The sequence below is a fragment of the Schistocerca cancellata genome, chromosome 1 (genome assembly GCF_023864275.1).
Source record: "Schistocerca cancellata isolate TAMUIC-IGC-003103 chromosome 1, iqSchCanc2.1, whole genome shotgun sequence".
NCBI classification, from domain to species: Eukaryota; Metazoa; Arthropoda; class Insecta; order Orthoptera; family Acrididae; genus Schistocerca; species Schistocerca cancellata.
This window is the reverse complement of record NC_064626.1, coordinates 266653878-266670402: the sequence shown is the minus strand read 5'-3', so window position 1 is coordinate 266670402 and position 16525 is coordinate 266653878. Positions and strand designations below refer to the sequence as shown.

The 16525-nt window shown below is 43.5% G+C and overlaps 1 protein-coding gene across 1 annotated transcript in view; it reads left to right on the top strand.

Annotated features, from left to right (window-relative positions):
- The window catches only part of LOC126170901 (alpha-mannosidase 2), a 197518-nt gene that overhangs the window by 18195 nt on the left and 162798 nt on the right, over nucleotides 1–16525 (top strand). The window lies entirely within an intron of this gene.

The window sequence follows — 16525 nt, the reverse complement described above, 5'->3', positions numbered from 1 at the left end:
ATAATTTCATTTCATATTTGTTGTAAGTCTGCTTCTTCAACAACATAGATTTTATTGAGCACAACTCATTTATGATTAATTTACAGAAAGTAATAGTTCCTGACTCACTGGAAATACAAAAAGCAAAGGACTTCTCGAGGTGGTTCCTTCGAGGTCATTTCAGTACTCTGAATGTTTGTTGAATAAGTCACGTCAGTGCTGGATTACATTGTTTCTTGGTTTGAATGTGGAATACTCTAATATGAACCATGCTTTTGGGGCAGCCATACACCATCAGTTTTTTTCATTGAAAACACAACAGTCGGTTAAATAATGAGTCAAGACAGTCCAACATTAAGCAGACAGGCAAATCTGTGCACAAGCCAAACCGTTTTGATGGGTAATGATGAAGCCTAATTCACAGTCCAGGAGAAACTACTTAACACAGGGTTGTCATCGGTAGACACACGGGAGAGTTTGCTGTAAACATTGGCTGGCTGCTGAAGTTAGTGTGTGGTGATCTGAAGCAGCTCTAAAATGTGCCACTGGCATTTTACACCTGCCCTAGTTGCAGCGGATGAATCCTTCCACCCTCTGTCTGGCAAACATGCTGGAGAGACACCTGATTATATTGAGTGATCCACTGATACATGGGTATATTGAGTGATCCACTGATACATCTGGCAGGATTACAAGAACATCAATGCAAAATATTGCACCTGGGTATCTATATTGGACAGTTGATTTGTCCTAGTGTGACTCATTGAGTCAGTAGCAGTAATGTTAGGCTGGAGTGAATTATTCTGCTTTAAATTGTGAACTCTGAAACAGACACAGATTTTCACAAGGAACAAACTTATTATAAATTTGCTCAGATAGTAATTGCATAATCTTTTCAGAGTGATTTGCTCTTCAGGCTGTCTGTTTCACTATCTTTCTATGTCGTTCTGTAGTGTGCTTGTAGGGAGCAAAGAATGAAACGTAGGGAGCAAAGAATGAGACATTAGTTTTTGAACATGATTTCACCTTCAAGACAATTTATTGAGGCCCCGTTTTTTATACCGGAGTTAAGCATTTCCAGATTTATGAAATATAAGTAATAAAATTTTTTCAGTTTATTCTGTGTTACACGTATCTTGAGCCTTAGGCCAAGTTTTTTTTCACAGACATCACTAATGTGACCTATGAGGATGTCCTATTGTCTCCTTAAGTTGATATGAATTGGCTCTTAAATTTGCGTGACTATGGTGCAGCTTAGATGGAACATACAAACACAGCAAATTATTTGGGGAATGGTGCAGTGAGCTGATGCATGAGTTAAGCCTCTGGACTGACATTTAACATCAAAGTACCCATCCAGCCAACCTTATTTGGGCTTCAATTGTTTCCCGAAATTGATTAAAACAAATAACAGGCTGTTTTTTCCGAAAAGGGCATGATCGATTTCCTTATCCATCTTTATACTTTCCAAGCTTGTTCTTCATCTCCAGTAACATTGCCATCAATGGAACATTAAACTATAATCTTCCTCCTCTTCACTTGTGGAGGGGCTAATGCTTCGTGTGACTGTCTGTTGCTGAATGAAGCCCCTCTAATTGAGTTGGTCGCTCATTGTACTGGGTACTCATTTGTTTCATTATTCACCCTGGGCACATCAAACTTACAAGAATTTCTGTACTGGCAGTAATTTGACCAATGATGTACTTAAATGTACTTTTGAGACTATCTAATGTTCTCCCAGCCATGATAATATTTGTCTTCAATATAATATGAGCAGTCGTTTGGGAGAATTTGACCCTGCATCTTTTGTAATATTAATCAAACAGTAGTGTTTGGAAATATCTGATAAGTGATCCAAAACAGGATTTTGACTAATTATCAAACAGTCTCTCTAATGAATGGGCTTGTGAATTGTGAATGGTCAACCAGGAACTCTGTTGGTGCTTGGAAGCCAGGGGACATTTATCACAATTTCAAAGTGGCTTTTGGGCATTCTGGTCCACCACAAACTAACTGATTCATCCTGAATCTGCAGTGTGCCATGCCTTCGCCCATCGCAAACACTTGATCACTGTTTGTTTGACCTATAGAAGGTGTTTGATACCATCTGGCACCATCGCATCATGTCAGCACTGCATGAGTAGAGTTTCCAGGGCTATCGCATTTTTATTCAGAATTTCCTATCTCTCCAACTGTTGGGGTCAGGATAGGTTCGATCCTCAGCAACCAACAGGTACAGGAAACTTAGATCTCTCCTTTGTCATCACAGTCAGTGGTATTGCCACTGCAAGAGATCTATGGTCTCACTGTTGTCATATATAAAATAGAGGGAAACATTCCACATGGGAAAAATATATCTAAAAAGAAAGATGATGAGACTTACCAAACAAAAGTGCTGGCAGGTCGATAGACACACAAAGAAACACAAACATACACACAAAATTCAAGCTTTCACAACAAACAGTTGCTTCGTCAGGAAAGAGGGCAGGAGAGGGTAAGACGAAAGGATGTGGGAGAGGGTAAGGAGTCGTTCCAATCCCGGGAACGGAAAGACTTACCTTAGGGGGAAAAAAGGACAGGTATACACTCGCACACACACACACACATATCCATCCGCATATACACAGACACAAGCAGACATTTTTTTTTTACAATTGTCTGCTTGTGTCTGTGTATATGCGGATGGATATGTGTGTGTGCGCAAGTGTATACCTGTCCTTTTTTCCCCCTAAGGTAAGTAAGTCTTTCCGTTCCCGGGATTGGAATGACTCCTTACCCTCTCCCTTAAAACCCACATCCATTCGTCTTTCCCTCTCCTTCCCTCTTTCCTGCGAAGCAACCGTTTGTTGCGAAAGCTTAAATTTTGTGTGTATGTTTGTGTTTGTTTGTGTGTCTATCGACCTGCCAGCGCTTTTGTTTGGTAAGTCTCATCATCTTTGTTTATATAGAAGGAAACATTCCACGAAGGAAAAATATACCTAAAAACAAAGATGATGTGACTTACCAAATGAAAATGCTGGCAGGTCGACAGACAGACAAATGAACACAAACATACACACAATATTCAAGCTTTCGCAACAAACTGTTGCCTCATCAGGAAAGAGGGAAGGAGAGGGAAAGACGAAAGGATGTGGGTTTTAAGGGAGAGGGAAAGGAGTCATTCCAATCCCGGGAACGGAAAGACTTACCTTAGGGGGAAAAAAGGACAGGTATACACTCGCACACACACACATATCCATCCGCATATACACAGACACAATCAGACATTTGTAAAGGCAAAGAGTCTGGGCAGAGATGTCAGTCGGGGCGGAAGTACAGAGGCAAAGATGATGTTGAGAGACAGGTGAGGTATGAGCGGCGGCAAATTGAAATTAGAAATTAGCGGAGATTGAGGCCTGGTGGATAGCGAGAAGAGAGGATATGCTGAAGGGCAAGTTCCCATCTCCGGAGTTCTGACAGGTTGGTGTTAGTGGGAAGTATCTAGATAACCCGGATGGTGTAACACTGTGCCAAGATGTGCTGGCCGTGCACCAAGGCATGTTTAGCCACAGGGTGATCCTCATTACCAACAAACACTGTCTGCCTGTGTCCATTCATGCGAATGGACAGTTTGTTGCTGGTCATTCCCACATAGAACGCTTCACAGCGTAGGCAGGTCAGTTGGTAAATCACGTGGGTGCTTTCACACGTGGCTCTACCTTTGATCGTGTACACCTTCCGGGTTACAGGACTGGAATAGGTGGTGGTGGGAGGGTGCATGGGACAGGTTTTACACCGGGGGCGGTTACAGGGGTAGGAGCCAGAGGGTAGGGAAGGTGGTTTGGGGATTTCATAGGGATGAACTAAGAGGTTACGAAGGTTAGGTGGATGGCGGAAAGACACTCTTGGTGGAGTGAGGAGGATTTCATGAAGGATGGATCTCATTTCAGGGCAGGATTTGAGGAAGTCAAAGGTATATGTGTGGATGGATATGTGTGTGTGTGCGAGTGTATATCCGTCCTTTTTTCCCCCTAGGGTAAGTCTTTCCGCTCCCAGGACTGGAATGACTCCTTACCCTCTCCCTTAAAACCCACATCCTTTCGTCTTTCCCTCTCCTTCCCTCTTTCCTGATGAGGCAACAGTTTGTTGCAAAAGCTTGAATTTTGTGTGTATGTTTGTGTGTCTGTCGACCTGCCAGCACTTTCATTTGGTAAGTCACATCACCTTTGTTTTTAGGTATATTTTTCCTTCGTGGAATGTTTCCTTCTATTATAACTATATATATATATATATTTTTTTTTTTTTTTGCCTGCACTATAGCTCTCCATCGTCGCACAGCACAGAGTGCCAATTTCGAGGGACATAGCAGAAATATAGCCAACCCCTGGGGGTGACATGGGGCTGCTGCATTATTAGGAGGCTGGGTGGCTGAGGGGTGAGACTGGACAGCAATGAACTAGGAAGATGTGGCTGTTGAAATTAACATTGTATTTCCAACTTGTACATTGATTCTGCAGTATGGTGGGATGGCAGTTGGTCAAGGCCTGTGGCAAGAAGTGTGCCCACAATGTCGTCAGAAGGTGGCTGCTGTACCTGGGGTGTGACCTGTTGCCTCATGGTAGGAGTCCAGCTGCTTCTGGAGTGGACTGTCAGGTCCGTAGCACTGTGGCACCAAATCCAGTGGGCAGACTTAGTGCAGGAAGCAGGTATCCCGACAGGGACTTGAACCTGTGACTGTGGCCGGCGACTCTGTATGTGCCACTCTTGGTCACATATCTGACAGTACCACCAAAACCTCAATTATGGAGACGTCGCCCTGCCTGCACTGCAAATTACTGCTGTTCTGGCAAGCTTTGCTGAGCAAGACTAGCCCTTCTCGCAATAATGTCACATACTTGTTGTCTTACCACATATGCCCACATCCTGCATTCACCAACCACTGGCACATAATACAGTGTTTCACAGCATGTCTCACAAATTTTACTCTTAATCTGGTAGCTGGAAAGACATGGGCCACCAGGTCTTCTTCAGAATCAGTTCCACAACAAGTGTCACATATACACCATAAGTTTTCCTTACATAATATCTGCTGGCACAATTTTCTGCTTTTGATTTCAACATGTAGGTGCCAAATGTGCCATTTACTTTTGCTATTTAGTTGCTTACATCTACCCCACCTAACAGTCCATTAATTTCTGCTCAACTTTCATCACTTTGTGCTTTTGCACTGCATGAGTGCAGGTTTCAGGACTATTCCCTGTTTATTCTGAATTTCCTATCTCCCCTCCCTCCCTCCCTCTCTCCCTCCCCTCCGCCCTCCCCTCCCCACTCCCCTCTTCCTGTCACTGGTCAGCATCGCTCATACAAGTAATACTAAAGAACCCGTATTGTAATACAAAATTCACCCCCAGGGGGCTTGTTGCTGTTTGGTGGGTTTGTGCTTGGCTACCACGGGGCCCCAGCCTTTGCAGCATCTTTTCCCTCCTTTGCTGCATGTCTATCCTCTTGCTATTTTTTCCTCTCCCTTCGGGAACAAATCTGGGATGTTTTTGGAAATGTGCTCTGCATATTCAGTAGCCGATATCAGAAGAGTCTCTCCATTGTTTTTCGTTCCTTTTTCCATTCTTCTTTTCCATTCTCCTATACTTCCTCCAGTTTGGTGTTTGAGGTTCCTCTTTTTCTTCTTCCTCCCTATGCGCTCCTGAAAGCCAGCTCACATGTCAGCTGCGTAACAGGTGACTGGATGATGTGTAATCCCCACCCCGGGGTTGACAGCTAGGGTTTGCATGTACCCCCTGGTACAGCTCAGGCCCAGTGAGGGGTGATTGCCAGATCTGCCACCTTTCCAAATTGCCAATTGGTCCCTCTGTCAGGTGTTCGGGAGGTGTGACCTGAAGTGTGAATGATCACCTAAGGCACATGCACCCCCTTCTAAAGGGGGGGGGGTCCTCAGTTGAAAGGAGCGCACCATCAGAGATATTGCCAATCATGGCAATCATGGGGGATTTTCTCGCAGTGAGCCAGTCATCTTCTTCACAGTTAACATCTACCAAATGTAAACGGAATAAGGCTAATGGTTCAAAGACTCTCTGAGCTGCACCATGGTTCCTCATGGTTTCATGTACTGAAGATGGTCAGTCCTTTGCTACGCCTAAATCCATTTATTATTCAGAAAGGTGTTGATGCAGTTACTGGCTCTGTGAAATCCTGCTTTTGCTTACAAAATGACGCTTTGCTTTTGGAGACAATTTCTGATTCTCAAGCACAACAACTACTTGCAGCTTCGTTCCGCCCATGTTACCCTTTTCGTGTCGAGGCCCATCATATGCTGAATTCTCCCCGTGGTGTTATTTAATACTAGGTTACTCGATGGTCGATTGAACCAGAAATCCAAACATACCTATGCAGTCAGCGTGTCATTGCAGTCCATCGTGCGATGAAAAAGGTAGATGTGTCCTTAATGCAGTTTGCCATCATAGGATGACGGTTAAAAATGGGGAGAGCATGTCTCCGCATGCAGTGTCGCAGCACACCTCAGTTGACTAAGGGGCCGGGCCATGGCGTGACAAAGAAGAAGTGTGAGGCATGGAACATTCTGTGGTGGTAAGGATAACATCTGTAAGATACTCTACCTAGTCATCGCAACTGGGGAAATGTTGTTAATCAAAGGTTGCTAGAGAGGAGTAAGGCCTACAGTCGGCCTGAGAAAGCTGTCATTTGGGTGTGCATGTAGGTGGGGTAGGAGTCAGGAATCGGATAGCACACAGGAAATTGTTGCTCAAGTATGTGTCGGAGAGAATGCACCACTCGAGATGATGGACAAGTTGGGCAATGTAGAAGGAGAGGTCCAAATGGGAATAGGTGTGAGTAGGTGTTCCTGTGTTAAGGCAGATGAGGTTAAGGTGATGGAGAAGGTCAGCCTAGAGGGCATCGTTCGGAAACAATTGGGGGTGGCTAAGGTGATATCCTTCCCGTCTCAGAATTGTGAGTGCCAGAATGCAGCCTTTACCATGAGGGAGCTTGATCATTCTCTCATGTCATCCCAATCCTCTGCCCCAGGGCCAGACAATGTCAACATTCAGATGTTGCAGAACCATTCTCTTGCGGGCAAGACCTTTTTCCTTCATATACACAATTGCATCTGGGCAGAGGCACATTTCCCAGGCACTAGTGTGAAGCCACTGTCATACTCATACCTACGCCTGGCAATTACAATCACTTTCCTTCTAGTTATTGCACCATTTCTCTCACCAGCTGTTTTTGCAAGGTGATGGAAGGTATAATTCATGCCTGGCTGGTATGGAGGCTCGAGTCTTGCTGTTTACTAACCACTGCACAGTGTTTATTTCTTACACGCCTTTCTGTGGTTGACCATCTCGTTACTTTGTCAACCAATGTCATGAATGGTTTTCTGCAGAAATACCAGACTGTGGAGGTGTTTTTTGATTTGGAGAAAGCCTATGACACCTGCCGGAGGACTGGTATTCTCTGTACTCTCTCCATGTGGGGCTTCCGTGGCTGCATGCCCAGTTTCCTTCAGGAATTCTTAAAAGACCAAGTTTTCAAAGTATGTGTGGATTCTCCCTTGTTGGACAACTTTATTCAGGAAAACTGTGTGTCTCGGTGTTTTGTCCTAGTGTCATCCTCTGTGCTATCACTATTAACCCCATTATGGCCTGTCTCCTGCCGAGCACCTCCAACTCCCTTTTCTTTGATGATTTAGCTGTCTATTGCAGTTCTCCACAGACTTGCCTCCTTGAGCAGCGCCTTCAGCGATATCTCGATTGTGTTTGCTCATGGAGCATTGACAATGGCTTTCTCTTTTCCACTGACAAAAACGTTTATATGAATTTCTGGCAGCACAGTTGGTTTCTTCCACCGTCTTTACATCTTGAGCCTTTTGCTCTTCCATTTGTTGAAACTATGAAATTCCTGGGGCTCATGTTCAATAAGAAACTTTCTTGGTCCTCCCACATCTTACCTGGCCCCCCACTGTACGCGATCCCTCAATGTCCTATGGGTCCTTAGCAGTACTTCCTCGGGAGCAGATCGAACCATCCTCCTCCGTTCGTACTGGTCCCTTGTCCGTTTAAAACTAGATTATGGGTGTTTTATTTATGCAGCTGCACATCCGTCCCTTTTATGCTGTCTCAATACTATCCACTATTGTGCCATCCATTTGGGTGTTGGTGCCTTTTACACTAGCCTGGTTGAGAGTCTGTATGCTGAAGCAACCGAACTACCACTGTCATACTGCTGTGACTTTCTCCTTGGCAGATACGCATGCCGTTCGTCTGCCATGCATGGCCACCTATCCTACGCCTCCTTCTTTGATGACTCCTTTGATTGCCAGTATGGGGCGCATCCTTCTTGTGTTAACCTCCTGGAGTTCGCTTTTGGCTCTTGCTCCAGCAGCTTAACATCGTGCTAACTCCCAATCCCCCAAAGTTTGTGACTCCTTCACCACCTTGGTTTCGTGTGGTGGCCTGTGTTCACCTTGGGCTTCATTTGCTTCTAAAAACACTACTCCAGCCTTGCTCTGTCGCTGTAAGTTTCACAACCTTCACATGGAACTTGGCGATTGTACCTTTGTGTACAGTGATGGCTCTCAGACTGACTGCGGTGTCAGGTGTGCCTTTGTCACTGGCACCGACAATTTTCGGTATCGGCTTCCGGAACACTGCTCAGTATTTATAGCAGAGCTCTTCACCCTGTAACAGACCATGCAGTACATCCAGCGACACAGGCTTTTCAATTGCATCATTTGCTCCTATTCTGTCAGTGCCCTTGAGAGCCTCAGTGTGCTGTACACCGTCCATCCCTTAGTGCAACAGGTACAGGAAAGCTGTCACTTGCTCACTCCTGATGGAGTCACTGTGATGTTTATGTGGGTTCCTGGTCACGTCATTCTGACGGGAAACGTAGCTGCTGATGCTGCTGCCAAGGCTGCAGTCCTCATACAACGGCCCGCTAGTTCTTCCACTCCCTCTGATGATGTCTGTGCTGCCGTCTGTCAGAAGATCGTGTCACTCTTGCATCACTACTGGTCCTCCCTTCATGGGAGCATGCTCTGAGGAATTAAACCTCTCCCATCAGTTTGGACGACCTCTCAGCCCTCTCGCCACAAGGAGATCATTTTAGCTAGGTTGCGTATTGAGCACTATCTTTTTAGCCCTCGCCATTTGTTAAATGGTGCTCCCCAACTACTATGTGCTCTTTGCCCTCAACCTCTGATGGTTTGCCATTTCCTGACTGAATGCCATTTTTTAATCACTTACGATCTCATTTATGTTTTCCATCTGAGTTATCAGCCATTTTAGTGAACAACCTGCAGGCTGCCAACTGTGTTTTACGTTTTGTCTGTTGTAGCAATATTTCAGAGGACATTTAAGCTTTAGTTCAGGACCTCCATTTCTCTATGGCATATTTTATGGACCTTCCTCAAAGTCCCTATTTTTAGCTGTCTTTGCTTCCATTGCTTGTGCTTAACGTGTATTCATTTTTAACTCCTTTTTTCCCCCTCTGTTAGTGTTCTACGGTTCTGGCATGGGGGCATATTACCCTGGTTGTTTTTGCACCCTTAAACAAAACAGTCAGACCTATAAAATTCATAAATTCACCTTTAACATACTCTTCACAGTACCCAACACATTGTATCCTAAATAATCATCAAAACACACACACACACACACACACACACACACACACACACACACACACACACACACACACACCATTTCCTCTTTTTTTACTGTTTGCTCTCGTTCCAGTCTTTCTGCACCTGGGATTGACTCTGGAGTGCCTCTGAGCAGCTGTAGGCATCCAACATGCACTATTGTTTACCTCTTTAGCAACTATAGCCTAACATTGACAGATGATGTGGTTTCTGTTCTTGATAAGGACCTTGTGGTACTTCATCACAGATTTCTTTGTCATGCCTTTTCAATGCTTTCGGTGTGTAAGAACTAGACATCACCACCCAGTGCCCCACTCTATACTGTGGTACGTCTCCCACGCATTTGACAACTTCCTCCTGTCCTCCCCTACTATCGTTACCATAGTGCTATTGATAAGCCATACCACACCTATTCCACCAAGTCTGGTGGCACTCCTTGTGCAAATGCCCTGTACCCTCACAATTTCAACACTTCACATTTGCAGAGAATACATCATGCCCTTCCCTCACACCTGTTAACACATCTGTCTCCCCACACTCCGACACCCATCTCACAGCCGAATGGAAATCCTTAGGTGCCCCTGTGCCCATCATCCTTAACATATCTGGTGGTAAACCCTTTAGGAAAGTATTGACCACCCTCTGCTTGGCCTCTTGCAGCAAAACTTTATTCGCTTCATCAGTCTGAGTCAGCTCTTATAGTCATACATTCACTTTTCTTTCTCTGTTGGCAAAATCTTCCATGGTCTCCACTTGCCACTTTGTAATAGTGCTCAGCTACACCAAAAAGAATCTCATACTATTCTGCTTCTTATACCTCTGCAGATGCTCCTGGTCCAACTACTCGAGCATTTCTTCCTTACCCGACACTTCCGTGCTTCTCACAAAAGTCTCTGCCTTTCCTGCTAAACACAACTTTGCTACCTGCAACTTGTTATGGGTGGACTTCCAGTATTTACTGATGTTGTCATGTCCTCCACTAACAAAATTACATCGTCAGATAAACTTTCAGAAAATGGACAGACTAGGTTTGTGAAAGCTAGATCTGTTACAAGCCTCTCTAGCTGCAAGCTTATTAAGCAAGATCTATTTTCTGCTCTCCATTGTGCTACCTCATTAACTAACGCCTGAACTGCCACTAGCCCATTGATGCCCTCTACCTCTGACTGCTATTGCTGCACCTTTATCCTTCATTAATACACAATCAAATTTGCAGTAATTACCAAATGACAAAAAGAAAGGAAGAAATTACACCTCGCACTTTGTCATCAACCCCCTAGATTCGCTACAGTGCTTTGCAACATGACCGAACTCACGGCAAGTAAAACAAGTTACATATACAGATTCAGCACATGGTGTGGGGCGCCCAAGCAGATTACACTGTGAACACCTCACAGGGTCTAAATACTGCTCTTTACTGTTGCCACAAAATTCCCACACATTCTGCTCTAAACAAATTAACCCTCAAATTACAGTAGTGCTCCCTCTTAGATCACCTGCCAGTCACACATATAAAAAATAAGTTTCTCCACCCGCTCCACTGTGTTGATAGTGCAGATTGTGTTCCTGCACAGGTGTTGTACCCTGTGCTGCCCACAGAAGGCGGTATCAGTACTTCTGACACCACTTTATAGCTGCCCCTTGGGATGATATGGGGTGGCTGCAATGTCAGGGGGCTGGGTGGCAAGTGGTGAGACTGGATTGCAGGCCAATGAGGCCCAGGAAGAAGTGGCTGTTTAAATTAACATTTTATTTCCAATTTATACGTTGGTTCACTGGTGTGGTGGAAAGGCCTGCTGTACCGTGACACCAAGTCTGGTGGACAAAGTTAGTGCAGGAAGCAGGTACCGCAGCAGGGACTCAAACCCAAGGCTATGGCTGGCAGCTCTGTATTATCTCCTCATCTGGCATAGACCATCTGTCCTGTTGGTACTGCTGTGCTACGAATGAATCTGCTGCAAATTGATTGTTATTTACAGCAGATAGCAGCCCACTTGGGGTGCCAATGCACCTCTCCTGGTCACATACCTGGCAATACCACCAAGACCCCGATGATTGAGACACTGCCTTGCCTATGCCCTGCACTACTGCTGCATTGGAAAGTTATGCTGAGTGAGGCTAGCCCATCTTTTAATAATTTCATATGCTTTTTGTCTTAACCCAAACATCAACATGCCACGCTCACTGGCCAATGGCAGCTAATGCAATGTTCCACTGCGCCTTTTCACATTTTACTCTGCCGGTAGTGGCACTACAGAAAGTTCATAAATGGGCTGTGAGTCTTGGGTATCACTCTCCTCCCATGAAGACTTTTGTTGTGCACTTTTGTTAACTCAAGACTGTGCAGTCACATCCTGAACATTATCTGGGTAAGCAGTTACTTGAAGTCATTGAAACTTTCAAAGTCTTTTATTTGACAGTCAACTTGGTTACTGTATGTACATCAGCTCAATGCAAATTGGTTATGGAAATGTAATTCCCCTGGTATCCCCTGGGATGCAGACCACACATTTCTTCTGTGTATTTATAAAGCTTTTATTTCTTCCAGCTGGATGATGAATGTGTTCCCTGTGGGTCGGCTGCATTATCAGTATTGAGTTTGTTATACTGTGTCCAACAGTGTGGTGTACAGTTGGCAACTAGAACCTTCCATGTAAGCATCGTGGCGAAAGCTGGTGACCCACAACTGACAGTCAGTTGCCAGCAACTCTTGATGAACTAGGTGATCACAATCTGTCAAGAAGCTTACCCACCTGTGTTGCTCAACTTTTTTTTTTTTTTTTTTTTACAACTAGCTCTTCAGACCTTTTACAGATAATCCAAAACTAGGTGGATCAGCTGGGATACAAATGGACACTCTATGCAAGGCCCTCCAATTGCCCAATCTTATATGTGTGCATAGAGATCCCTCTCACACCTGCTGTGGTGTGTATTTCAGTCCTCTGATTTGAATGAACCTATTCTGTAGCCTTAAGAAAAATGCTGATCCCACTGTTCTCAGATCCCTATTATGTTCAGCTTTCGACAGTCACCCAAATTTGACATGCATATATCTACATAGCTGGATCAAAATTCAACAATAGTTTTGGTTTTGCTTTTGCTTTTGCATTAGCAGGGGGCAGGAGAAGTTCTTTTTGCTGAGTGCATGCAGTGTGTACACTACAGAATTGGTCACCATATCACAGGCTCCGTAGTACAACAAAACACTCTCCACAAACAACTTCTTGGTTTGCAGTGACTCCATGAGCTGTTTATTGACCTCCACAGCTCTAGTACCACTGTAATGTCTCTCTGGACACTGAGCGATGTGGATATTCTGGGAAATTAAATCACTATAGACTGGCTAAAGAAGCAACCCCAAGACAAGCTTGGAGTACTGGGCATAGACCTATGACTGCATCTGCGACGTCAAATTTTGAAAACCTGGGATGTGAAATTACAGGCTACCACAACTCTCAGCAAGCTGAGGGCAATCAAAGATGTGGCATACTTTGCTCCAAACCTCCCGGAGAAAAGCCATTGTGCTGAGCTGTCTACGTATAGGCCACAAGTCCCTTTTATGTCAAGAGGACTCCCCCTCCCCTCCAATACAGCTGTGGTAATCGTCTCACAATTGTTCATATTCTCACAGACTTTATCCTTCTGGCTGGTATGAGATGAGCCATCAACCTGTTTACCACCCAGACCCAGATACTGGCAGATGAAGGGATAGCAGCTGACAGTCATACATTTCCTGAAGGAATTGGATTTTATAACAAAATTAGTGGATCCCAAAGTTTGGTATCAAGGGTGGCTGTGGGATGAGGATATCTTGAAGTGGTGTGTGTCCATGGTGGCCTTCAGTTACTTTCTCCAATTTTATATGTAGTGCGTAGAGTCTTCTTTTTATACCCCCTATTAGAAGTACTTATTATGATGGTACATCTTGGAACATCCTTCAGCAACCAGTTACAGTTTTTAGCTACCTGCGATTTATCTCACTTTTGACTATCTGACTTGACCCCTTAACATAAAACCCCAAATTATCTCGCATTTGTTATTTTGGCAGAAACTTAAGATCCGAAGTATACTTGGGCAACTTAAGAACAGACTTTAGAAAAAATAAAATTCAGCTCATGTCCATTTCAACAATGATAGTTAAATCTTTGGCCACTAGAGAGCATCTGGCCCTACATCTGTAACCTGGCTGTTGTAGTTTGGTCGAGGTGGTTGCTCCTAGATATCGTCTTTACTGTTTGCAGCTTTGGATGCTTGACGACAAAACATTTGCTTTCAGTCTCTCTCTTGTATTGTTGTTTAGGCAGTGCTTTAAGAAAAGGTGCCTATATCCTGAGTTTGACACTGAATTTAGTGGCTCAGAAAGTGAAGCAGAATGTGATGTTACCTCATTAGAGACTATAAACGTTTGCTAGTGGTATGAGATAAATACATCCACTGTGCTCCAGCCAGCTCCTACATGATTTATGTTCACAGGGAACAGTTGTGAAATACATAGTTAGACTTGATAGCTGAACAGAGACTAAAAAATGAATTCAAGTTTTAGTATATGTCCAGCATAGTCCAGTGCACAAGTGGACTCAGGATTTTGTTAGCGGTGATCTTCAAAATTTTGTAACTCATTGTTTTGAGCTTTAAGAGCTATCTTTATATGTCTGTATGTAATGTCATTCATGGTGGGATTTTTTTCATGCATACAATTTTTTTTGAACATAATTTGAAATATAAATCATTAAGTTAAGGGATTAAAATACTTTCATGCAAATTTTCAATCATGACAAAAAGGTCACAGACTGTGGATCTGCCAATTCTCCTTTTCTCGTTCCACACCATTTTACATGAACTTTCAGTGCAACGAGGGGCAGATAATGAAGATGTTTAGTCCTATTAAACACATATCATCATCTAATATGTGACTCCCAATTTTCAAAGGAACTGCCCTGTATCATACTGCACACCCAGCAGTACAAAAAGGCTGAAGCTGAAATTTGTACTACTACTACTACTACTACTACTCTCTTTGTTGCACAGGAGTCTGCTACAGTATGGACTGTATAGAAATGCTCATAAAAAACACCTTGCAATTGTGACTGTGATTGATGGAGGTATACCTTCTTGACACTCACTTTTTAGGATGCACCATTGAATTACACCCAAGAAAACCTGAACTGTTTGAATAATTAGAATTGGCATTCAATGTGTTGAGGTGAACTTAGTGCTGGAATAATGGCAAGAAATACTGAATTGTTGGTTAGATTAATATGATATATTGATAGTTACATGTATTATGAAGAGAGGCAATCTTGTGATGCTTTATTTAATTGAATCCCGCTTTAAGTGAATTTCATTGTATTATCGCTTTAATATGTATTGTTGTAGATAATGTGAAGTTAACAGAGTAAAGAGATTACATTTCTGGGCCTCAAAGGGACTGATAGTGTATTGCTTAAGAGTCATGAAATTTAATAACCATCTACAGTTTTTAGAGAAAGAGTCAAAGAGGTGGGCATCAAATTGATAATTTGCTGTCACTTTATCACCTGAGTCAAACCAGGCCCCGGGAGTAGACAACATACCATTAGAACTACTGACGGCCTTGGGAGAGCCAGTCCTGATAAAACTCTACCATCTGGTGAGCAAGATGTATGAGACAGGCGAAATACCCTCAGACTTCAAGAAGAATATAATAATTCCGATCCCAAAGAAAGCAGGTGCTGACAGACGTAAAAATTACCAAACAATCAGTTTAATAAGTCACGGATGCAAAATACTAACGCATATTCTCTACAGACGAATGGAAAAACTGGAAGAAGCTGACCTCGGAGAAGGTCAGTTTGGATTCCGTAGAAATATTGGAATACGTGAGGCAATACTGACCCTACGACTTATCTTAGAAGCTAGATTAAGGAAAGGCAAACCTACGTTTCTAGCATTTGTGGACTTAGAGAAAGCTTTTGACAGTGTTGACTGGAATACTCTCTTTCAAATTCTGAAGGTGGCAGGGGTAAAATACAGGGAGCGAAAGGCTATTTACAATTTGTACAGAAACCAGATGGCAGTTACAAGAGTCGAGGGGCATGAAAGGGAAGCAGTGGTTGGGAAGGGAGTGAGACAGAGTTGTAGCCTTTCCCCGATGTTATTCAATCTGTATATTGAGCAAGCAGTGAAGGAAACAAAAGAAAAATACGGAGTAGGTATTAAAATCCATGGAGAAGAAATAAAAACTTTGAGGTTCGCCGATGACATTGTAATTCTGTCGGAGACAGCAAAGGACTTGGAAGAGCAGTTGAGCGGGATGGACAGTGCCATGAAAAGAGGGTATAAGATAAACATCAACAAAAGCAAAACGAGGATAATGGAATGTAGTCGAATTAAGTCGGGTGATGCTGAGGTAATTAGATTAGGAAATGAGATACTTAAAGTAGTAAAGGAGTTTTGCTATTTGGGGAGCAAAAGAATTGATGATGGTCAAAGTAGAGAGGATATAAAATGTAGACTGGCAATGGCAAGGAAAGCCTTTCTGAAGAAGAGAAATTTGTTAACATTGAGTATAGATTTAAGTGCCAGAAAGTCGTTTCTGAAAGTATTTGTTTGGAGCGTAGCCATGTATGGAAGTGAAACATGGACGATAACTAGTTTGGACAAGAAGAGAATAGAAGCTTTCGAAATGTGGTGCTACAGAAGAATGCTGAAGATTAGATGGGTAGATCATATAACTAATGAGGAATTATTATTGAATATGATTGGGGAGAAGAGAAGTTTGTGGCACAACTTAACTAGAAGAAGGGATCGTTGGTAGGACATGTTCTGAGGCATCAAGGGATCACCAATTTAGCATTGGAGGGCAGCGTGGAGGGTAAAAATCGTAGAGGGAGACCAAGAGATGAACACACT